The following is a 27,055-nucleotide window of genomic DNA, read 5'->3' on the forward strand; positions in this document are numbered from 1 at the left end:
CATACATTCTTTAGAGAAGCAGAAGTCTGCATTCCACGTCACAGTTCAATTCAGCTCCGAGCATCTCCCCCGACTCTGTGTGGCTACACAGGTCCCCACACAACTCCATCAGCTCTCTCCTTATACCATTTTTCCTGCATGGCTTCTACCCCACTACAGACTGCATGGCATCCTCTTCCTTACTACATCAGGCCACATGGCAGAATCTCCTTCTCTTTCAGCCTACCATTATTTTAAATGCTCAGCCCGGAACTTCCTATGTGACCTCATATCCAGCTCTTCCTATGATGTGCTACTTTTGCCAGTTCCCCCATATCTTTTACTTTCTTCTATCTGCCACTGTTAGTCAGGACAAGAGTTCCCCATGACATGGGGGAGTACACCTACTCTGGCTATGTCATGAGTCACTATACTCTCCAAAAGTCAAGTGTACTTTTTGCATGGGGCATCAGTACAGCTATCAACTTGACATTCTTATGCAAAGTATTTTAAACGCTGTATTGCCCACTTCCCCTTCCCCTAATCCAGGTTTGTGGGGAATACTCTCTGCTATTTTCAGGAACTTACACTCTGTACCCTGTTATAAAACCTCTTTTTTTCTTTTTTTTGGTCTTTTCATTTCTTATTCTCTCAGACCCCTTATATTTTCCTTTTATGGTACAAAAGAAAAGGATTTCTCATAATATGAACCTAGGAAGCAGTGAACAAGTCTCTTCTCCACTCTGACTCCATAAACACACCTGAGGCCCTGACCATGAAAAAGATTCCCCCAAGGCTGCAGATTTCCTGGCAAGATATTGTTGTAAAGGACTTCTGAAGCATCCCCCTGCTTTACACAATATACAAGACTCCATGATGGTTTGTACATTGTTTTATTCTGCAATGTTTGTCTCACACAATCCATTTGACAAAGACTACAAAGCCAATCACATCTGTTTGACATATTACAATCAAGAACTGCTGAAGGGCTGAGACTCAGGACAATTTTAGGCAGGGGTTCTCGAATTCACTACACCATCATGAGTAGAGAAGGGCTGGTATATACTCAAACCTTACATTCTTCCAGTCAACCCATCAGTGACTCAGGAAATGTTGGTGTGTAGTTTGCTTTTCGGATTCTATTCTCATACATCTGGAATTCCTTGATCCTGATACAACACTGAGTAGCGTCAGAAAAGACTGTGCAACTTTAAAAACAGTTTTTGAAAATTATGTAAATTGCTCTAATGGTACAAGTCAGAAGTTCCAAAAATATGAGATTATCAAAAAATAAATTGATTTTCCATGAATTTTCCATCAGAATATTTCTATTTTCAACTTTGCTTTTTCTGAAATACCCGTCACTGTCCCTTCTTTAAAGAGTTATTTTGTCAACATATTTTTTTTTGTTAAACCAATGTGGTTATATTTTCAGTTTCAATATGTCACCTAAAGCTTTTCTGTATTTATTTGTTTCCACAGTCAATATACTCCGTAGTAAACGGGCTGAGTAGAATAAGAAGTTCTTCTTTGTTTTGGGCTCGTTCATGAATTTAGTTGGTTAGTCTTTTTAGTCTAACTCTAAAATGCAAATTTGCTCAGAGGACTTTTCTTTACAAAACAAATTTTCTCAAATATTTATATAGCATAAGAAAATAGCCAGCTATTTATATAGCATAAGAAAGGAGCGAGCTGAATCAGTAAAATTTATGAAATTAAAGAGGTACTGGACAGAAACTTTTTAGAAATAGGTTTTCTTAATTATGGCTGATATGTAAATTAGTTATTATCTCTATTTTAGGACTAGAGCTGCCTGTCTCCAAAGACCTCATGCTATGTACTTTCAAACTTTCTTGACACACTATTAAAGACATCTTTTATTTAGGGCTCCCAGTTTTTGTATGCCTACTAACTGATAATAATAGTTACTAGTTATTATTTTCTTTTCCTTTTAGATTTTATTTTTAGAGAGAGGAGAAGGGAGGGAGAGAGGAAGAGAAACACCAATATATGGTTGCCTCTCATGTACCCCCACTGCTGGGGACCTGGCCCACAACCCAGGCATGTGCCCTGACTGGGGATTGAAGAAGCGGCCCTTTGGTTCTCAGGCCGGTGCTCAATCCACTGAGCCACACTAGCCAGGGGTAGTTATTATTTTCTTATTGTGATGCAGAAACTATTTCAAATGGACTGAATTGTGTCTCCTCAAAATTCATAAGGTGAAGTTGTAACCCCCAGTGTGACTGTATTCGGAGATGGGGCCTTAAAAAAAGTAAAGTTAAATGAGGTCATAGAGGTCCCTTAATCTAATAGGACTGGTGTCCTTAAAAGAAGAGGGAGAGACACTAGGGATGCCTACATACACAGAAGGGCCATGTGAGGAAACAATGGGAGGGTAGCTCTCTGCAAGCCAAGAAAAGAGCTCTCACCAGAAACCAAAGTTACTGGCACCTTCATCTTGGACTTGCAGACCCAAGAACTGTGAGGAAAAAAAAAATTCTGTTGTTTAAGCCACCTAATCTGTGGTATTTTGTTACAGCAGGCCTAGTATACTAATATACTATGTCAAGAAGTTTAGATGCAATATTTTATTTCTTTTGATCTTTACAAATATACCAAAGAAGGTGTGATTACTACCAGCTTTTTGTAAATGAGGCTTAGAGTTGTTAAGCATTCCTGTTTCACATAACTGAAAGGAAATTCTTACACTATCCCTCACAGCTGCTTAAGACATGACTAAGAAAAGGATGTCCTTAAATGTTCATTAATAAGAATTGACCAAGATGACCTTAGTATTCCCCTCAGAATGATTAACCTTTAGAAAGAATTCTTCTTGATAATAGGCTTCTGACCTCTCTTTTCTGGAGCATTTAATTTAAAAAGCTTACAACTGTATATCTTTTCTCTGCCCTTTTGAAATGCATGTAAATCTTCTCCCTGGCTTCTTTCCAATTTTACAATTGAGGGTATGTCCTTCTCAAGGACCTGAGAACCATCTTTTTGAAATGTAAACATAGTCTCCTGCCCTCTCTAAGTCTCCATGGGAGGGCAGGAGACTAAGTTGTACGAGTACCGATGAGCTAAAAGAGATGACCTATACATAGATCATCATAGAGAAAAACAATTACACAGTCAGGAATGATTCTGTGTGCTCTCCACATCCTGCTCACGGACATTGCCCCTCCTGTCCGTCATCCCGTGCTTTCCGCCTGCTCACCCGGGCACTTAGACGCCCAGAACTTTTGTTTCAGCAGAGTTCAGTACGCCTTTCCTCCTCTATTACAAGGGTCCTGAATAAAGTCTTCCTTGCTTGTTTAACGTGAAGTGCGATCTTTGCTTTGACAGACTTTAAAGGGACCCAGAAACTAAATATCCAGGATGGAATGTCAGCAAAGTTTACCTTTTAGAAATATATGAAGAGGAGAGTGTCACAACAGAAAGCACCTCAGATAGAGAAACCTTGAGATTTGTGTTCAGAGGCTGTCTGAACCAATTGTTCTGATATTTGGTCACTGAAAAGGGAGCACCCAGTTTTCAAAATATGTGTCTCAGTTGAGTTCCCCAGAGGTACACCCTAACACAAGGATTTAAGTACAAGTAGCTTGTCTAGGATATGAGAGAAACACCCATGGCCAATCGAGGCTAGGAGAAAAGGCAGCCAATAATTATTACTCTTTGAAGCCAGCTATTATTGGAGGTGAAAGGGGTTTACTCTCTTGTGGAAACTTTGGAAGTCAGTGTAAAATACAGCACACTAAATGTGAGGAACTGGGAGTATTTGTGCACTACATCTTGTTAGGCTTTGTTTTCTGAAACCTCAGTTTGAAGAATAAAAATATAATCCCAAAGCTGTTGATTCCTGACAACTTTCCTCTTATAACAGTTTAAAATTATTATAATACATATTTTATTATTTTTAAAATACATATTTTATTATTTTAAAGCGTTATATTAAACATGCTTTAGTATATTAGTATTTTGATATTAGTTAACATATTGGTATATTAAGACCAGGACACTGCAACTCTATTAGTGTTATGAAAACTCCATCACATGTCAAAAGAAAATTTATCACCCTATTTCCATCCAGTATAGATTTAGCATTCAGAATGCTTTATATTTATCAGGCGAGTAAATGCAGCCTTGAAAGATTAGCATACTCTACGAATGATAGAATGAGGCAGAATCAGAGCCCAGATTTAGTCACATTTCATATTCTCACCCTCTGACCCTGGATCTGGTGCTGGATAGGCCACACAATCTTCTTGCCATCTTAAAATCCCTCAAGTAATGCTTTGGCTTTTTTATTGGAGTTACATAGCCTGGCTGGTGGGCCACAAGCCTGAATTTCTTACCTTTAGCATGGTTTAACTTACAAAAAATTTACAACACAAAGAAGAGACTGCAATAAAAGGAAGACTAAATATTCTCAATAACAACTGGCCAATATAATAAAATGTGTTCTATACCCATTTTATTCAATACTCTTGGAACAAGTAGCATGATTTAATATCTCTGAGAAAGAACACATGTCAAAAACAGAAAAGTGATTTAGACATTTCATCATTACAGCACAGGAGCCCCAAACCAAGGAGCTGCTTAAGTGTTCGTGATGTTACAGAAAAAAAAAAACAACCCTCTGGATGGACTAGCTGATGTGAACATGCCATACTTACTTTACCAGGGAGGGCGCCGACAGTAGCTGGGAGGTGTAAGAGACAGCACTTCCTCCAGCCTGAGGCTTATAAGGGGTCCCAGACAAAGGAAGCACATGTCCTATGCATGACTCTAAACTGCATTACCTCAGCATGCGCGTGCAGAAAGAAAGGTCGAGAAGCAGTCACAGGACCAGAAACTGCTCCCATAAGGAAGGAGTTGCAATCCACTCCCAAAACAATACACATTCCATCTGGCCAGGGGCCCCTTGGCCAGCTCTTATCGTGGGTGGTGGGAGGGGCCATGTCTTGAGCTACCCCGCAGACATAGGTCTCCCTTTGGTTGGGGTGCCCTGGTTATGTCCCGTGCACCAACATGATGACTACGCCTCAGAAATGAGTTGAAGTCAGACAACAAATAAAAATCATCAATGACATCTAAGTCATTCCAAAAATACTTTAGGGAGACATGATACAAGAACCTGGTTACTGCATTATCATATTAATAGAGGAGTCATGATAAAGATGTTATGATAATAATAACTGTAAAAACCATTGGTACATATTTGTAGACCTTTACAGTTTATAAAGTACTTTATTTATGATCATCTTCAATTTCAAGTCCGTTAGGTTTCTCTTAGAAAACAGCTGATGATTATTTTGATACTGTTCACATATCTATGAACTGAATTATCTCAAAACATTTTTGGATATAGAGGATGTAAACTCCAAGTAAATGTTTAGCTCATATCTGCTAGAAGATCACTAACATGTTACTTTGTACTATATAACATTTTCCATCGGCCATGCAACCTACATGATTTTGAATGTGGGCAAATTTTAGTACTTGCAATAACCATACTTTGTATGTGGTTTTATCTCTTATTTGATAAAATTGCTAACAAAGAAATGTAAATTTCTTTTTCAGCAACAGATACTCTTCAAAGTGGCAGAAAGAAAACTCAAGCTCCATTCTAGATCCTCAATTATAATATTGAATTCTCCCATGCAAGTGATAAAATTTACAATGCAAAATTCACACTTTATAAATTTTGGGTTATCTGATGTTCTTCTTTATAATTGCTGTAAAATCACATTTCATAAATTAGTCTACTTGCATTGACTTGAAGTCTAATGAAATTTCACACTAAGCTGGTTTTCATCATTGCCAGCGTTCCATGAGTTGAGGATCTTCATTCTGCATCTGCTTTGTTGAGTGGCCACTGTCACACACACATCTCAATCGCCAACTTCAAGTTTTAAATAAATAAACAAATAAATAAATAAACAGTCATATGTATATGGTTTGGCAGAATTCTATTTTTGGTAACAACTAAAACATAGGCAATACATGAAATAACTTAAAAAGTATAGACTGAGACATTATAATTTAAAATTCAACTTTTAAGAGGCCTCTAAATGAGTATAGTTATAATATTTTATTTGAAAACTCTACTCACAGAAGCCCACATCAAAAAGAATATATTAATGTGGCTCCTTTAACTTATATAAAGCATAAAAGAGTTTCTTTTTTCTTTCTTCTCTTCATTTCCTTTCCCCCTCTCCCCATTCCCCACCCAGTTATATATCAAAACATGTGAAGAGAATTGTATTTATTCAAAATGCTTAAAAACTTTGGATTCAGGTAGCTAAAACCTGAAAGAGGATGACTTTTTTTTTCCAGATTGACTTGGCTGCATCTTTGAAGGGGTAGAACAAAGTAAAAGTAAAAATTCCACCACTGAATTAATTAAAAGAAAAAAAAAGTTCAGGGGTTTCTGAACCAAAGAAATGACAATTGAAGGAACTACTCTAGGACAAAATATTAAAGAGACAAATTTCTTTAGAAAATCAAGAGTTTTATTGGAGTTATTCTGTTGTCTTAAAAATATTATGGCTTAACATAGAGATAAAAAGATCCTTTTGGAATTATTTTATTTTCACTAGAAGGAAAAATTATGTCTCTTTTAGTACCTTGACAACATTATAAAGTCTGCTTATTTAAATCCTTTTGGATAGAGGAAAGACAAATCCTTCACAACATTAACTGGGTCATTAACATGCTTTCATATACTAAGGAATAAACATGATTTAAAAGATGAAGCATAGTGTTTGTTTTCCCAAAACTGTGTTCCAATTTCAGCTTTATTGCTTACTGGCTTAAAGCCCTTAAAGCTAACGTATCATTTTTGCCACAAGGGAAGGTTTAATATCTATGCATAGATGTGTATGTATGCATATGTATCTATATGTGTATGCATGTATGTATATATTTACATATATAAATATAAAATAAAGATACATATTTTCTTGAATAAGCAACTAGGTTATTTATATGTAAAACAGGGATCTGGAACAGGAGCAGCACATTTGACCGCATCACAAGTTATCATTTCAGAATCCCATTCCTCTCTGACCCAAAAGTATCTACCAAGGTTCCATGGACATTTTTTTCTCCTTGCCCACTTCATTGTCCATTTTGAATGGAAGTTTTATCTAGTATGATTAAAGCATATAGATTAAAAGAGATTAGCCCAAACAAAATAGAGAAGTACATAATAGGGATGATATTTGTATTCACTATCTTATTAGAAGATTTTAAATTCATTGCTAATTATTGTTCACTTAAAAGTACTATTACTTTTTCTTTCTTTCTTTTTCTCTTCTCCTTTCTTTCTTTTTTCTTTTATTTATTTTTAAATATATTTCTTTGAAAGAAAATAAGTTACAGAGTTTTGTTCAATGCAAAATACTTGGGGTACCTCCATACTGCTTTCCACAGTGGCTGCACCACTCTGCATTCCCACCAAGTGTAAAAGCGTTCCCCTTTCTCCACATCCTTGCCAGCACTTGTTGTTTGTTGATTTACAGATGATAGCCATTCTGACAGGTGTGAGATGATAACTCATTGTGGTTTTAATTTGCATTTCTCTGATGATTAGTGATGTTGAGCATCTTTTCATGTCTATTGGCATCTGCATGTCCTCTTTGGAGAAGTGGATCTGCCTTTTGACCCAGCAATCCCACTTCCGGGAATATATCAGATGGAACTCAAAACACTGATTCAAAAGGACATAAGCACTGCTATGTTTACTGCAGCCAAAATATGAAAGCAGCCAAGTGTCCATCAGCAATAAGTAGATAAAACAACTATGGGACATTTACACAATGGAATACTACTGAGCCATAAAAAAGGAAGAAAGTTTTACCCTTTGTGATAGTATGGATGAACCTGGAGATCATTATGCTAAGTGAAGTAAGTCAGTAAGAGAAAGACAAATACCATACGATCTCACTCATGTGTGGAATATAATGAACAAATTGAATTAACAAGCAAAACAGAAACAGACTCATGGATAGAGAGCAGGATGTGGGGAGAGGTTAGAGGTTAGAGGGTAGAGGGATTGGGCAAAAAGGGAAAAGGACTTATGGACATGGACAACAGTGTGGTGACTGAAGGGGGGAGGAGGAGGTAAGGGGACTAAATGGTAATGGAAAAAATACAATAAAAATAAATAAAATAAAATAAACAAAAATTAAAATAGTTGGCTTTGCTCAGGAGAAACTTACTTAAAAAGGAATTAAAATGATAAAGGGGATATATGAGAACTTAACCCAATAGTTCAAAATTTTCAGTAGATGATTTTATCGTTTTCTTTTTAAAAAAATACAAAAATATGGTGATTACATGATCATCTTTTCAAGATACTATAATAGCAGAGTGGAGCTCAGAGTTTTCTCTACCCAGCTACACATGTCAGCATTCAATGTGTATATACCTGCAAAAGTGCAGCTGATCACAGAGGACTTAGGTTCGGAGTAATTAACAGCTTTTTTTTTCGTGAACTGAAGTAGCCAATAGCCATTTACTTTTTATATGTCAGAATTTGTGAATTATGTTTATAAACTTTCAGGAAGTCAAAGGAGAAAACCAATCAACATTGAGGAAAAAAAGTGACAAATTTTATATAAAAATTTTAATAAACAACATTGAGTACTGGCAATTTTATAGGGTTCAACCTAACAGATAAAACAGATACATATATCTTTTCATGGATCCATGTCATAATAGCAACCATTCTTCCATAATAAGATTTCTTAAAATCCATCAATATTTTTTAATAAAATTTTAGGCTATTCTATTAAGTATAAAATATATAGACTTTCACTCATTCAATAAATGTTACTGAGAGTTTACTATGCATCAGATCATTAACAAAACAGATGATATTCCTGTCCTGACGGTATTTAAGTTCTAGTGTGCAAAAAAAAAAGAAAAATAATTAAAATACCTGTTAAGTATTATAAGTAGTAATGAGAAATAAGGGGAAAATAAAGCAGGGAAGGGGATGGAGCATATAGGAATAATGTTTCCAATTTAAAAGCAGGTTGTTTTGAAAGGCCTACAAAAACAACCAACCAAACAACAACAAAGACAAAGACCTGAAGGATGTGAGAAATGAAGTCTTGTAAAAGATACTATTTCGGGGAAATTGAACCATCAATGAAAAGGCCTTGAAGCAGGGCTTTGCCTCATCCATAAAAAAGTCAAGTGTGGACAAATGGAATGGAGACTAGAAGGAGAATAGGAAGAGAAAATTCAGGTGGAATTGGTAGGGCCAGATCAAATAGGGTCTTTGAATCGTAGTAATGACTTTGACTCTTCAAGTGAGAAGGAAAGGCGCTGGAGGGTCTAACTGAAGGTATAATAGATCGTCACATTTTAACAGAAGGACACTGGCTACTATGCTAGGAATAGATTTTGAAAGCAAAATAGAATCAGGATTACAAGTTAGAAGGCCATTATAATTCTTCAGGCAAACATGTTGGTGGTTTGAAATGGTGAGGTAGCAGAGGTGGTGAGAGTAGATGCAATGCAAATCAATTTTAAGATGTAGCTGGCAGGATATAGTCAAAAACCCAGTTTTGGGCCTGAGTAAAGGTGAGATATAAAGCATGACTCCAAGATTTTGAACTGAATACAGGAAGAACAGAGTTTCAATTAACTCTTTGTATTAGACAGTAGGAGGAGCAAAATTGGAATAGAAAGAATTTAAGGAACTCAGTTGTAAACATACTAATTTTGAGAGACCTATTACTTATCCAAGAAATACAAAAGCAGTTCTATAAGTGGGTCTAGAATACAGAGAAGAGGACTGGATTTGACATACATATTCATCAGCAGAAACTACATGAGATGACCCAGTAGAAAAATGAAAAAATATAAGATTATATAAGAAGAGATAGAGTGTGGGATCATGTATAATATAAAACAACTTTTACAAAGTAAACATTTCTGAAAAACATATTGTACATATTTTTTGATATTGAACATCACCTTGAGATTCTCGTTCACAGAAAAACATAGGTCAGAAGGAAACTTTACAAAGAAATAAGAATGAATTGCCAATCTTGAAAAAATTCCTCTTCAGTTCCCTCTCTACCTGTCTAAGCTCATTGTTCACAAGTAAACCAAGACTCTTTAAGAACTCAAGCTGTGTCAGGTATCAGTGAACTTCAACTTACAGCCTGTCATGCAGCCCTTTGGTCGTTGCTCTTACATGCACTAAGCTGACTCAGAGCTGATCTTCTGTTTTGAGAAATTCAATGACTCACTTAACCTTTCTTTCCTTTTAAAAGTAGGAATAAATTGTTCCTTGGCCCACTTCTTTAAACTGACGTGACAATCTGTGAGCTCACAATTGCAAAGCAATGAATATCTCACACACACACACGTACACAAAAGGATTTTAGATGTTCTCAAAGATAGTTGCTGAATTTTTTGGCCCAGAATCTAAAGAGGAAACCCATGATATTGAGTATATTGAGATGGGATGGGGAAAAGGAAATATTACTTGTTACTGAAAAAGGGGAAACAAATACCCTGTGGTTGCCTGAACCAGCTATATGCTTCTCTCAGAGAAGTTTCCAATGACTGGGTAATGATTTCTTAAACATTCACTAGGCACAAGCATCTTTTAGAGAAGCCTGCAAAATTTTCAAAGGCCTAAAGACACAAAATCTGGCTCACCTTCCCTTGCATCCTATCTTGTGGTACCCCAGTTGCTTAGATTATAAATCTAGTAGGGTTCATTCTAGCCTTCCTAATTCACCAACTTTTTTTTATTGTTGTTCTATTACAGTTATCCCAATTTCCACTCCACCCCCTCCAACCATTGTTTTCCCCTACCCTACCCCATTATCTAATGACACAGGGAGATTTGGTGAGATTGCTGGGCAGAGAACACAGGTCCAGAGGCAACACAGTAGGGACTGCATTTCCGTGTTTGGGTAAACAAGCTAGTGGCAGTGTCACGTTACCCTGGTAACCAAACTAGTACAGTGAATAAGAACAGATTTCCCCAGCCCCAGGCAGAGATGAGGCAGGAGGAAGTCATTAGGCAGGACAAGCCACTGAGCAGAGTCTGGGCAATGCTAGAGTGTGATGAATAAAGGGAAGAGCCCTCCTATCCCCTTCCGGTTCCTGACTGAAGGGGAAGTAAGATGTCAGAGCAGCACGGGTACCGAAGGTTAACATGGTGGCAGGAGGACGTGCATCCTGACAGTCTAGCCTGGGAAAAGGAGGGGATTGGCTGGGGAAGCTGAACCCTTCCAAATGGCACCGGAAGCTTATGCTAGGAAGTTTAAATGGAGGAAAGGAAGAGATTCAGCCCTTTTCTTCCTCTGGGATCCTCAGACAGGGCCGCTGAATGACCACCTGCAGCAGTTGGCAGCAGCCCGGGTCCCTGGCATGGGAAGCAGTTGCGGTGGGTTTATGGTGGTGATGGTGGTGCTGGTCCCACAGCATGGACTCCAAGGAGGGAGCCTGAAGCTGGGGAGCTGTCTGCTTAGCAACCTTATGCTCCAAAGAACAGATAAGAATGGAGCGGGATATCTGGTCATGGTGTGGGGTTTCAGCCTTTTGAGGAACAATGGGGTTTTTTCCCCCTGTGTTTTGCTGAAGGGAGGAGCCTGGAGCCAGGGATTCTCCTGTTCCCCCAAAATGGGACAACATTTTAATAAAGACCCTTTTTCTTCCCCACCAGCCTTTGGCTTCTGTTCAGCAGCTGGCAGCTAAACTCCCCTTTTGTTCAGTAACATTTATACATCCCCAAATCCTTTCCCCTCCTCTTCCTCACCATCTTTCTATTCACTCTTTATCTCTTTGTCCTCACTGCTTCTGCTTTACTCCAGGTATCCACCATTCAGCTACATTGGCCATTGTGAGTTTATTATTTGTCCTTGCTTCAGTCATATATTTCTCCATTTCTTACTCCTTTATGCATAGACTACAAGGTCGCACTTGCTCTGACCTCTAATCCTCCCATCCAATCCTACTCCCTTTCACTCTCTGGAGTACAACCTTTGCTTCAGATATGCTGAATTATTTTTAGTTCTCCAAAAGCATTTATGTTTCACACACCTGAGTTTCACAAATGTGCCTTCCTTTTACACAAAAGGCAGCATGGTGAAGTGGTTGGGAGCAATGGCTTTCAAAGCAAGATGGCAGTGTTCAGAGCTCAACTCTACTTTTTTCTTTCTATAGGATCGCCACCTCAGTTCCTCATTACTAAAATAATAATAGTATTACCTACTTTATAGAGAAATTATTAGCACTGAATGAGATAATTATTAAACTTATCACATATTAAGGAATTGTAGTGTTCCTTTTTGTTAGATTTTTGCCAAAATATTTTAAGCCTCAAAATCCTTTTTTTTTTTTTTTTGGTAAAATCTTTCCTGCCACTTTCTTACCCTGCCACTATTGTAACTGATTATTCCCCTTTTTGTTCTAATCCTTGGCATCATGAGGACAATAATTAAACCTTACAGATGTTAGAAATGATTGTGTACCCTGAATTGTGGGAACTTTTTGAATGAGAAATACAGAATGAGCTTCTCCTCATTATTTCTTATTATATGGGATCTACAGGAGCTTCAATGATAGAAATGAACAATTTTCTCCTCATAAGTGTCAATGTTCTCTTTCTTTACATTCTAGTAACTCTTCTATAGAGAACTATCTCTTTTTTAAGTTAAATTTCACTTTTGGAGCAATTCCTCTCGCATTTACAATGAACTTCTTTATTGACCCTCAAACCTAAAGGGATTTGTTCAGCTAAAAGTCCTGTCTGGCTCCTGATAGTTGTAGCTTAGTATGCTGAAGAGGAGCAACTTATTTAAACATAGATTAAGAGCCTCTATTTTGTAAAATTTGTTTGGTGGCTAAACTATGGGAGCAGTGTCATTATTAAGCTATTTTCTGAATATATTAATATCAGAACTTGAGAGTGAAAGGCTGAATCATTTTTATTTTTAAATGTAGGTGTGTATTGAAACTGGAAATATATTAAACCCCAGCACACATTTGTCTAAAAATAACAACCTTAGTGGGTCTCTATAATTATTAATATAATTTCATTAAAAACATTAAAAATTGCACCTTTAAATAAATAAACTTTTGAAAGTCCATATATTTTTAGTTCTTAAGGTTGACATCTCTGCTATTATTTGTTTGGAAAGCAATTTGTCTACTGAGTTTGTTGCTTGCTGAAAGAAATAAAAAGAATGCATGTTCAGTGATAATCAGGGAGTTAATCAGAATTTCAGCTTTCGGCATTTTCAAGTATAGTGAATTGAGTTTCTTACTATTTCTACATTTGTCCTTAGTCAATGAGTTAAAAATACCATCAATAATAAATTGTGTTTACCTGAAGAAAAAAATCCCAGTCTTGTGGAGCCATATAAATACAAGGTGATAGTGTACACAGTTATTCTCTGGGGACTTCTAGGAGATTCACACTTCTTTCTGTAAATCCCTCTGGTCCTAAAGTAAGAACAGTTTATCCTGAAGCTGTCTAGTTTCCCCTTTAGTGAATTGTCTTCTGAAGGGTCATCTTATCTCTCAGTGTATCAGGTTTAAAGTACTTAATGCTCCAAGTATTATCAAAATGGCTTCTGTGGGAAATACCTCCGGAAAAAGCAGAGAAAGTAATGTTAACTTTCCATCCCAATTAGGCACCAGTCTGAGATGCGAGACGTAGATAAGAAGTATGCAAGGGTTTTAGTGTCTGAATGCAGATTTGGGGCATACACTCTAGAGATTAGAAACATATTTATTTTCTACAACCAGGAAGTTGAATATATGATAGGAATACCAAGTAAATTCTCAACTGCATGATGTGTTAACTGACATTTTCTAACATTTTTAGACTATGATAACATTCTGTAATCACAGATTTTGCCCATTTATATTGAATCACAGATATATGTAAGCTGTCTAGTAGAAATGGCTGTTTGTAGAATATTTTAAACTTCTAAAGGGCAAATTCAAAACAATTTGTCCAGAAATGATTAAATATGTAATGCCTATATTTTGCAACTTTTCAGATAAGTATCATTTCTGGTCCATCTTCTCAGGTCAGGAATTCAGAAACGTCATTTTTTTTTCATTACTATAACCACTCTTTACTGATATACATTATTTGGGCTGCTTTCAATTTTTACTCTTTTGTACAATGTTGAGATATACAAATATTTTCATGGTTATGTTATGTGAGATAAATTCATAGAAAAATTAAACTCAAATATTAAAAAGAGCCCAAATTTTCAGTATTTGTAGATAAAATTGTTATATATCTAGTCATAAAATAGAAAAATTGAAAACTATCGACACTAGGAGTAATAAAATAGTTTAACAGATAACCTTTCAAACAGTGAGATACAGAGGTTGGCAAAAGTAGGTTTACAGTTGTGAGTATGAACAGAGTTTATTCTTATATTACTATTGAATTATTGTATTATATCCATACAAACAACTGTAAACCTACTTTCACCAAGCTCTGTATTTATATGTCATAATTTCATTGTGAAAATGTGTATGTGAATCAGAAGCTCTTTTCTGGGCCATCAATAACCAGTGAATAAATGGAATCAGGAAGAAATCCTTTTTATACTCTGAAGAAAAACTCTTAAATCAAAGCATTACATTTGGAAACTTCCACATTGTAAGAATGTTAGATTTGGGATTCACTCCAAAAGATAGCAATTAAACATTATTTATTCAAGGGATTAAAAAGTCTCAAAGTCTCAAAAGAAATAAATGACTATACTTTCAATACAGATTCCTGATGTTTTAGTTGACAGTTGAAATAAATAATCTGTGATATCCCTTTGAGTACTATTATTCTATAACTCTATTTGCATACTTTGTCCTGTGTAAACATGAGGGAGCATAATTTAGGGGACTGTTAAAGAGATGTATGTGTTAAGAAAACAGAACACGATATGAGCTTAAAATGTAAAAGGATGTATTTTTCTGCTCGAGTTGTTAATAAACATATGATGCCATGAAATAAATTATAATACCTTTCTAAGACTTTTTAAATCAACAAAGAAAGATAATTTTAAAAAACTCAGTAACACTGGACACTGCAAAAAATATTTATTTATTATTTTCAGAGTGTGTTTCCCAAGTTCATGTAATTAGTAAATGGATAAACAAAATTCAAACTTAAGTTTTTCCCATTGTGAATTTATATTTCTGCTCACAGTAACACTAGATTCTATCATTTCCCAGAGAAGACTTTATTGCACTTTTCAGTAAAGAACGTATACTAGCATTGTTGCTGTTCAATATACATTCACATGATAAATAGCATGGTGAGGACTGACATCAACAATATGGCAAAATATGAAACCCTAGAACTTCCTTTTCCTCATAAAAACACTGGTGCAATAACAATTCACAAACAAATCATATTGTAAGATATCCAGAAACTAGTTGAGCACCTCAGGTGAGCACCAAACCAAGCATATCCAAGCTGATACGGAAATTTGAGAAATCCTCTCACCAGAACCCCTACCCTCAGCAGAGCAGAGCGTGACCTGAAGAGATCCCCCCAGGTACCAGCTTCTTCCTGGAGCTAGACAGAGTTAGACCACCTCTCCAAATATCCCAGCTTTCCTGTGGACTTCCAGAGTACTGACTTCTGTCTTGCCAGTCTAGGGGCACCAAGAGAACTTGGCATGATGTAGCTGTTTCAGGATAAGGAGAAAAGAGACTGTATTTAGTCTGTCAGTTAGTACAGCCTCTCCCCCAGGCTCAGAACAGGTGAGAGAAGACAGGAGGTTCCAGCTCCCAGTTCCCTCCTAGGCACCAAAGAGTTGGCCCACACACTTTACCAGGGATACTCAAATGACTGGCTTCTCTCTTGCTTGAAGGTAGTACTAACAGGACTCCACATATTCTGCTTGGGACCAGTGAAAACAAAGATGGCAGTTTGATTTCCTGTGCAAATAGTCAACATGGACCATGTCCCTGACTCAGCTGAGAGCATACAGGTTAAACACCCCAGATCCTAGCTTCTCTCTAAGGAGAGAATGAATTGGGTAGATATCCAGCTATCCAACTTTTCTGGCAACTGCCTTGAGGACCTGGCTTCAGTCTCTTTTGTCCTGGAGAACTGATGGAACCTAGCATACTATAGACACTTGGAGGCAGCTAGGAACAAAGAGAGCAGGTTGTTCTAGAATGAAGATTTGAGTGGCTTTCAGAATCAATGCCTGTGCCTATTGGTGAGTGTCTTCTGTTTGAAGATCGGGAAAGGTGGCTCTTTTGTCTAACGTGCAGACAGTAAGTAAAATAATGCATAGAAGAAAAAATATCCAGGACTATATTGCTTCACTGGTGCATTCTGCCAAACATTTAAATAATTAATGCCAATCTTTCTCAAACTCTTCCAAACACTTGAAGAGAAGGGAACACTTTTAAGCTTATTTTATGGGGTCAGAATTATTCTGATACTGAAGCCAAAGACACAACAAGAAAAGAAAACTATAGGCCAATATCCCTGATGAATACAGATGCAAAAAACCTCAGCAATATACTAGCAAAACAAATTCACCAGCACATTTAAAGTATCATACGCTGTTACTAAGAGAGATTTATCTCTAGCATGCAAGAATGGTTTAGTATATAAAAACCAATTAAGATGAGATAATAAAATGATCATCTCAATAGATGCAGAAAAAGCATTGACAAAATTCAATATATTCATGATAAAAAAACTCCTAACAAATTAGAAATATAAAAAAATTACCTCAACTGAATAAAAGCCACATATGAAAATTCAACAGCTAACATCATGCTCAATAACGAAAAGCTGAAATATTTTCCTATAAGTTCAGGAACAAGGCAAGGATGCTCACTCCCACCATTTCTATTCAACAGAGTACTGAAAGTCCTAGCCAGAACAATTAGGCAAGAAAGGGAAACAAAAGGCATTCAAAGTGGAATGGAAGAATTAAAATTTTTCCTGTTGAAGATGACATGATCTTATGTACAGATAATCCTAAAGACTCCAATTAAAAAAATGTGATAACTAATAAATTCAATGAAGTTGCAAAATACAAAATCAACATGCAAAAATCAGTTGAATATTGGCACTCTAACAATAAATAATCCAAAAACTAAATGAAGAATTCAATTAAAAAGTAAATGCCACTTACAATAGCACCAAAAAGAATAAAACACTTAGGGATAAACTTAACCAAGGAGGTGAAAAACTTGTACACTAAAAACTATAAAACACTGATTTAAGAAATTAAAGAAGATATAAACAAGTAGGAAGACATGCTATATTCATAGATTGAAAGACTTAATATTGTCAAAATTACTTCCCAGAGCAATCGACATGTTCATTGCAATACCCATCAAAATTACAATGGCATTTTTACGGAAATAAAATTATGTAAATTCACATAAAACCACAAAAAACTATAATAGCCAAATCGGTCTTGAAATATAACAACAAAGCTAGAGGCATCACATGTCCTAATTTCAGACAATATTACAATGGCAGAGTATTTTTTAAAAAATTATGATGCTGGAATAAAGTCAAATATAAACCAAAGAAAAACTGGAACCCAGAAATAAATCCATATGTAAACCATCAATTAATTTTTGACCATGGTGCCAAGAATACATAATGAGGAGAGAATAGCCTCTTCAATAAATGATGTTAGGAAAACTTAATATTCACATGCAAAAAATGAAACTGGACCTTTATATCATACACAAAATCAACTGAAAATGGATTAAAGACTTAAATATAGGACCTGAAACCATAAAACTCTTACAATAAAATGTAGAGTGAAAATTTCATCACATTGATCCTGGCAGTGTTTCACAGATAAGACACCAAAAGCACAGGTAACAAAAACAAAAAATAAATAGAGAAGTGGGAGTATATCAAACTAAGAAGTTTCTGCACATCAAAAAAAAAAACAAATAACAGAGTGAAAAGCCAATCTATGGAATGGAAAAAAAATTGTGAACTTACCAGAAAAAATACAAAAATACAAAAGAGGTAAATAAATATACAAAAAAAAAGAAATTCCAATAATTCAGAATAAAAAACCTGATTATCTAATTTAAAAGAAGTCTATAAACTTTCATAGATATTTCTTCAAGAAGACAAATGACCAATAGATATATTAAAAGGTGCTCAATGTTACTAATCATTAGGGGAATGCAAATCAAAACCATAATGAAATATCACCTCACACCTGTCTAGATGGCTATTATCAAAATCAAAACAAAAGACTACAAGTACTGGCGATGATGTAATAAAATTAAAACACTTGATCACTGTAATTGAAAATACAAAATGATGCAGACAATAGGGAAAATATCACCAAGAATTCTTAAAACAATTAAAATCAAACTATCATATAATTCAGCAATATCACTTCTCTCATTTATCCAAAAGAATTAATATCAGGATCTTGAAGATATTACCATTCCATTTTCATTGCTGCAGTATTCACAATAGCTAAGATGTGGAAACAACTTAAACATCCTTCAGTGGATGACTAGAAAAAGAAAAATGTGATATATGCATACAACGGAATGTTTTTCTTTTTTTGTTTTTTTGAAAAAAGAAGTTCTGCAATATGTGACAACATGAATGAATGTTGAGGACAATATGCTAAGTGAAATGTCAGTCACAGTAGAGAAAATAATGCATTATTCTACTTCTCAAAGTATCTAAAATAATCAGACTCATGGAATCAGAAAATTGAATGGTGGTTGTCAGGTGCAGTGGTTGTGGAGATGGGTGGGGGGAAGGGGCAATGGAGAGTTGAAAATCAATGAGCATAAAGTTTCAGATATGCACAATGAACAGATTCTAGAGATCTTTTGCACAGTATTATGCCTACAGTTCACAATACTGTATTATATACTTAGCATTTTTAAGATGGTAGATCTCATGTTAAATGTCCTTACTACAATAAAAGTTAAATTTTAAAAAAATAGAATATAAAAGTTTAGGAAGGACGATAATCTCCTACCTTACCATCAGCTCCAGTCTCCAGCACCTAGAAGCAGCTACTTTCACCTCATTAAGTTTTTCTCACTATTTATTTCCAATTTTTAAATAATATGTATACTACTATTCTTGACTTTTAAATTTTGGACATTATTCATTGACTTTCAAGAATGTTCAATGAGAATTTAGCTCTCTTTTACATCCATCTTCATGTCCACTGCAAATTTCTTAAATTCTCTTCCTCTATTTTTTCAATATAACAATTTTATAATTTTTTGGTCAAAGCATTATTTAATGTTTCCATTGTTGCAACCACATAAATGTTTTTCACAGTTATCCCCATGAAGAACTCTGATTATATTTCCTTTCTTGTTCAATTTTGGTATTTATATGAAGCTACTTATCTGTTTCTTATTTGTTTTAATTCTGTTTTTTATGTACCTGTATCTAAAACAGACTGGGCATGTTCAATATACATATATTCCCATTTTCAAGAAAGGGAATGCCAAAGAGTGCAATAACTGTAGGACCATTGCTCTTATTCTCCACACAAGTAAAGTGATGTTCAAGGTGATATAACAGAGGTTTCTGCTTTATGTGAAATAAGAAACACAAGACATTCAAGCTGGATTTAGAAAAAGAAGAGGCACTCTAGATCTCATTGCAAACATTTCTTGGATACTGAAGTGCTCCAAAGAATTTCAAAAGGTTAGTCTGAAGGTTAGTCTATGTTTATAGACTACAGTAAAGCCTTTTACTGCGTGGATCATGAAAGTTTTGGGTTGTCCTGAAAAAAAAGGAAAAATGGGCTTGCCTCTGCAATTTGTCCTGATACATAACCTGTATCTTAGGCAGAAAGCCAGCGCCAGGACAGAATATGGAGAGACAGAATGAGTTTGTATAGACGAAGTTGTCAGAAAAGAGTGTATTTTATATCACTATTTTTAAATCTGTATTCAGAATATATCATATGAAAAGCAAGCCAGACTCAGAGGAAGGAGGGGTAAAAATTAGTGGAAGAAATATTAATAACCAGATATACAGATTACACCATCTTATTGGCAGTAGTATTAGTATGAAATAACTGATGAAAGTAAAAAAGCGCTAAAGCATGACTACAGAAGAAATACAGAAGTTTAACCTAGAAAATGAGGTGGACGAAGGTATAGGGGGGTAAATGGTGATAGCAGAAATATAATTAAAGTGAACTATTAAAAAAAGGAATTGTTAAAGATTTTGCTTACCTTCCTTGGTTCATTCATCAATTCAAATGGAGACTAAAGTGAAGAAATCAAGAGAAGCCTGAGACTTTGAAGGGGAGCAATGAAAGAATCAAGAAAGACCACCAAGGGCAAAAATGTATCATTAGAAGCCAAGGCTAAGATCATCGACACCTTTGTATTCACATTATCATGTATGGATGCAAAAGTTGGACAGTGAAGACTGACAGGAAAAATATTATTCATCTGAAATATGATGTTGTTTGAGAGCTCTATGGATACTTGGGTCTGCCAGAAGGATGAACTAATGGGTCCTAAAGCAAAGTAAGCCTGAAACACCACTGGAGGCAGAAATGATAAAACTGAAACTGTCCCATTTCAGGTACATCATGAGAAGGTAAGATTCTTTGGAAAAGATGAGATAATACTGGAGCAAATAGAAGGCAGCAGAAAAAGAAGACCAAGTATTAGATGGATTGAAGACCAAATATTGGATGGATTGATTCCAAAACGAAGCCACAGGTATGAGTCTACAGGAGCTGAGCAGGGTTCTTGAGGACAGGACATCGTGGACATGACTGATTCACAGAGTCGTCAAGAGTCAAAGTCAACTCAACAGCACGTAACATATACACATATTTGAAACATCTCCAAGTGTCTGATACATAGTCACTTCTTGTAACAAAACAAGCTTTTGGACCTTGCTTTAACATTTTTAAAGCATTTTATGCACATACCATATTTGTGGCTCACAATGAATACATTCATATGTAGAACAGATCTATTTTATAGATAAAGAAATGAAAAGCTTAGATAGATTAAAGTTAATTGTCCAAGGCCTGTAACTGGCATGTGACAAAAACAGTTCTGACACTGAAGTCCCTGAGGCCAAATCCTTTGTTATAGCCACTGTAACATAGCTGATTCTCAGCATGATATTTCTTCCTCTTCTGGCAGATTTCCTCATTAGTGATAAGTGTTAGTACTGGTCTCTAAGGCTTCTCATGATTTGCACTTAATACATCAGGTAAATCATGATACGCACCAAATAATTCTCTCTGTGTGATTCTCTTGCCAACGTAGGGAACTCAACTGGCCCTACTTTGATGCTTGAGCATACCTTATGCCCTGGAAACTGCAATGTTCAAGTTGATTCCAATTGAGTGCAGGACTGTAATGAGTCTCACTATATAAAATGTCTTCCCAGGGAATAGAAAGATTATTCATAAAGAACAAGAACTCAATGACTTTACACTGTCCTATCAACTACTCAAAGTGCTGATTAAAATTGACCTAAAATGAATGAAAGTAATTAAAGCAGCTACAGATAAGTATCGAGTCATTTTCTCCTTTAGAACTTGAATATATTGGCTTGAGAGGAAGGGCAACCTTTTGCCTCTATCACTGAAAAAACCAAGTATGCCGGAACTGGCTTGTTCAACTCCGAGGAGTCATGCGATCACCCCAGGATGAGCGTGTTCCCTCCAAGAGTTTCTCCTCTCTTGTCTATTTAGATCTTGTCCATCCTTCAAGAACCAATTGTGCCCATTCCCAGTTCTATACATGTCACCAAACCCTAACAATATAGACTATGAGACCTGAAAGATTAAACCATACTACACTGCTGATAGTCAATGTTATTTACCTCAAATCCAGCAATTTTATGTTTCAAAGTAAGATACTTTCTCTGAACTCAAAATTTATTATTCTTTTCAAACTTTTGAAATTCAAGAGATCTGGGAATGCTTTAAAAAGTTATTAAATAATCACCCTTAATCTCTAAAGTATAACATATACATAAAATTATCTACATGTGTATGCTTATACATACACACACACAGTCTTTGATATGTTACAAATTAATGAGAAGGAGAGAAAATATGTATGTCTTAAAGCTAACCCTATCTTGAAAAGCTCTATTCATTTCCTTTTATTTTTTTATTTTTTAATCCTCACCTGAGGACATGCTCAGTGATTTTTAGAGAAAGGGGTAGGGAAGGAGGGAGAGGGGGAGAGAAATAACGATGTGAGAGAAAAACACCAATTGGCTGCCTCTCTCATGTGCCCTGACAGGAGACAAGACCCGTAACCAAGGCACATGCCCTAACCGGGAATTGAACCAGTAACCTTTTGGTTTATGGGACATCGCTCCAGCCTACTGAACCACACTGACCAGAGCTATTCATATATATATATTTTTTTTTATTTCAGCCTCATGGCCTTGAGAATTAGGCACATTGCATCTATTATAGAGGAAAAAAATCAGTTCAGAAAGCAAAACCTTGATCAAATGTATGCAAGTAATAAAGAGTTTAGACAGCTCTCAGCTCCTGTCCATCTGTCTCTATAAATCCCTCCTCTGTCTATTATAACCCTGTGTGCATTATACTACTTATTTAATACTTTTTAAACTTACTTTCATATATAAACTCCATATAAGTTAATTCAGGACACGTATTTATCAATAGCTATTCACACCCTGAGCGTAAAATATTTATATATATATTAGGATATAGCAATAATGTCCACCATGCTTAGCATCAACACAAAACCTGTGATATTAGCTATGCTATACAACCTGTGAAATGTGTTAGTGTTCTGTTTATTTTATGAGAATGTGAACCCTGCAATATATGCACAAATGAAAGTAAAAACAGAAATATGATTGTCATCTTGTGGTGAGATTCCCTATGACTGTTTCAGATTATAACATTCCAATACCTCCTCCTATGATGTATGGGTGTTTGTGTGCACATATTGAGGGTATGTTTACACTATAGAGGAGTAAGCCTTTGATTTTCCACATACAGGGTCTTTCTGGCTGGCAGCTTCCCAATGAAAATTTATAGATCCTTTGACACCACTTTTAATCATTTCTACCTTCTAGAATTTTTCTCCTTTTTAAATCCAGTTGGGAAAAATGTAGAAGTCAGAACTTTTAACCTGCAAGGAACCTGAGAACTCAATCACTTATCCCATGAAGGTTCAGCAAACTATAGTTCAGAGACTGGAGGAATCTTTGTACAAATCCCAGTAACTGCATCTTGGGGCTTGCTGATTACACTAACATTAGTAATTAGTGTTACTATGGCAGTGTATAAAGGTATCTGGGAGTTTTAAGGGGATTTTGGTGCTCCTTTTGGTATGTATTACAGAATATTAACCCTTCAAAATCAACTGATCTCTTTAGATTTTGACTAACTGTTAATATAGGAAGATCTAAGTACAAACTTTGCACATTTCTGTAAATCATGCAACAGCTACTGGGAAATATATAAGATACTGACCTTCATGAAATGTCACTTGCAAATATTAAAGGAAAGGACAATGGCACATCAAAAATAACTTCAATTTTATATCTACACCCATTCTTAGTTCAAAATTACCATTATTAATTATCCAAGCGAAATGCTGCCCAAGGAATTGCTCGGGAGACACAGCTCAGCTCATCATTAATCACTGATTCTAATTTTTTGCTTGCAACCATTAAGATGAGCACCATCGAAAATGCTAAAACATGACTTCTAGTTCTACTTTATTGCATATTTTTAAATTGAATACCTATTGTGTCTCGCACTTAAGCCAATATCATTTAATATGCTAACATACTTATCATATTAGAGATTTTTGAAAGCCTGGAGGAACATCATAATTAAAGAAAATACAAATAAAATGTAAAATGTACTTCTGCCTTTTATATGTGACTTTGGGGACAGTTCCTCTTAATAGAAAATAAATTTAAACAATACAAAATAACTATTGAATTAAGATATGTATATGACCTGCTAGTTTTGAAACAAGCTACTTGTTCTATAATGAACAATATTTTATAATAAACACATATTCATTCTGATTTGTTTCAATAAGAACTGCAGTAAATAAACCTCAGATCCCATCTTCTATTCCCTCAGACTAACACTTGTAATAGTGCAATTATTTAATTCCACAAATACTTATTGAGTGATTACTTTGTGCAAGAATCTGTGCTGGTTTCTGGGTTTCCATTAGTTAAAAGAAAGGTCCCTTATCTTAATACAACTTATTAAGATAAGCAGGACACATGATATATTAAACTAATTAATTATTTATTCAAAATAGGATGATCTGTATTAATTCAAGGTATGTATATTGTATACCATATACTACTAGATATTGTTCAGAGAATTTGGGATACATCAATGACAAAAACCTTCAAAGATTTCTACTCTCATTAGATTACATTCTAGTGGAGAAAGATAAACTACAACCACATTTGAAGAGAGAGAGAGAGAGAAGTGAATAAATAATTGTTTTAAAGAGAGTGGGAGAATTAACTTTCTGGACTATCATGTAGGATCACTGGGCAGTATTAAGCACCTGTTCGATTTTGAAAGTTTAGAAAGTTTTCTTTAGTTCTGTTTAGGTTCCCAATGCAACCCTGGAATAGATGAATAATTGGGTTTAATTAGGATGGCAGATTGAACTGCTGCTAACATCCTTTCACACTCACATCACTGAATTATAAATCCATACTGTTGCATACCCTCATTGCAGGTAAAATGTATTTACCCACCCTTTGAGATTTGGAGCATGGCCAACTGGACTTACTTTGTCCAGTTGGATAATGGACATCACATTATCAGTCTTAAATTGTATTTTCATGATTGTTGATGTTTCTTTGCTTGCTAGCTTTTCCTAGGGGAAGAGCACAACTTGGTCAATTGCTGCTTCAAAGAGGACTAGAGCTACATAGAGCAGATGTGAACAGAATCTATAACTTAAGAGGGAAATCATGATCTACTCAGCCTATATACACCCCATGTTAGCAGATCTGCAAATGTATTAGTGAGAATAAATTATTGTTTTCAGTTCTTTTGGGATAGTTTGTTATGAGAATTCTTGTGGCACAACCTCACTAATAAATTTGAATTGAAGGTTAGCTAAGGAAATGGTGACAAAGAGAAAAGTAAATGGCAAAAGATTTAAGAATGGTTGCAAAGAGCCAATTTAAAAAAATAAAGTATAGAATTTAAGCTGAGTAAGAAAACTATATTGGCATTAGTCGGTGTGAGTTAAACCACTTAACAATCTGTGACATCTGCAACCTCAAAGGACTTTGCCAGATACTTTAGGAGAAGCCTCAAGATTAACACATTCTACCTCTTCCCAAACCAGTTTTAGTGTTTTTGCAAAGTCAACCATCATTTTCTCTCCTCTGTTCCCATGGCAGAAAAGTGTGAATAGTGTTTGACCCACTTTGAAGTTCTTAAGGGCAGCCACTGTTCCCAATTACTAACACAGTTCTTAGCATGTAACTATAAATCAATGGCTATTTATTAACGTAATAAAAAAGTTCACCAATCATTCAACTAATAAAGAAGAATTGTAAAAGCTATGTTTCATTTATAATTTAATCCTTGCTACTAAAAGTAGTTTTAGTGGAATTCAATTCAAATTGTTGACAGTGAAATGACACCAGATCTTAGACCTTGGCTTGGCAATCTCAGAACTTGAGTTCCAGCAAAGAAAGAATTCAGACTCAAGACTCAAACTATAAAAGAAAGTTTATTTAGAAAGTCAAAAAGGTAGAAGTGAGCTGTAGAAGAAACAAACTCAGGAGATGAGTTACAGATGCAAAAGAAGGGCACTTGGGGCTTAGAAGAGAGAGGCAGAGAGAAATGTGCTTTGAGAAATGAAAAATGGTGGAAAGTCATGGGTATAGCCCCTATAAAAGGAGAGGGAGAACATGCCCCAGGGTGTGGGAAGAAAGGCTGGGGAAAGGCACTGGGTCCTCCATCCTAAGGTCTTTTATCTGGAAGTCTCAGGGGAGGATCTCAATAGAATACTCATCAGCTTTACAGGTGTGCCCACTTGGGTCGTGATTTCCACTGATTGGTTGGGGCCGGGGCTGAGGGTCATTAGTCAGTACGGTCGGTCCTGATGTCAGCCATGGCATCGCCCCATCTGATTTTGCTGCTTCCCTGGGCCTGGAGCTGAAGCACAGTTGAGGCCTAGATTTCATGTCTGGGGGTTAACGCTTAAGGAAAGGTGATGCAAGGGTTTGTAGTTTTGCCAATTGCTAAGTATCATCGAAGATATGCTGTGAAACTATTTCAAAACCAAAGCAAAGTTCAAGAAATAAAAGCAATTGGATGAAAAAGAAAAATTTTTCCTCGTGTCATGCTAAAATACAGTAAGTTTCACTTCAACTCCTATGTCTCCATATCATGTGCAAATTTAAAAGCAGTAAATGATGAAGAACTGGTTAACATTTAAATCTATCTAAAATATGAAACCTTGAATTAACTGTCAAACAATGACAACCATGCTCCATGTAAACATTTGGGATAAGGTAACAATAATGAGTGTCTTAAGCTATATCAGATTGTGGTATTATAACTGCTCTTTACAATTGGTTGACAAAGAATGTTTCTAGTCTGAAAAAAAGCAGTTTACTTTCTTTTTTAAGTTGTATTTTATTGTTTATGCTATTACAGTTGTCCCCCATTTCCCTCCTTGGACCCCCTGCTCTCAGCATCCCCCCTCCACTCCCTCAAGCAATCCCCACACTGTTGTCCATGTTCATGGGTCCTGCATATATGTCCTTTGGCTACTATATTCCCTCTTCTGTATTTTACATTCCCATGACTATTCTGTAACTGTCAATTTGTACTTAATCTCTTCAACTTTTTCACCCATTTCCCTAACCCCCCTTTCATCTGGCAACCATCAAAATGTTCCCTGTATTTATGATTCTGTTTCTGTTCTACTTGTTTATTTTGTCTTTTTTAGAATCAACTGTTAGATATGTATTTATTGCCATTTTATTGTTCATATTTTTGATCTTCTTAAAGCAAATCCTTAAACACTTCATATAATACTGGTTTGG

Source organism: Pteronotus mesoamericanus, unplaced genomic scaffold, assembly GCF_021234165.1.
Source record: "Pteronotus mesoamericanus isolate MK-2021 breed Mesoamerican mustached bat unplaced genomic scaffold, CSHL_Meso_final contig_90, whole genome shotgun sequence".
Lineage (NCBI taxonomy): Eukaryota > Metazoa > Chordata > Mammalia > Chiroptera > Mormoopidae > Pteronotus > Pteronotus mesoamericanus.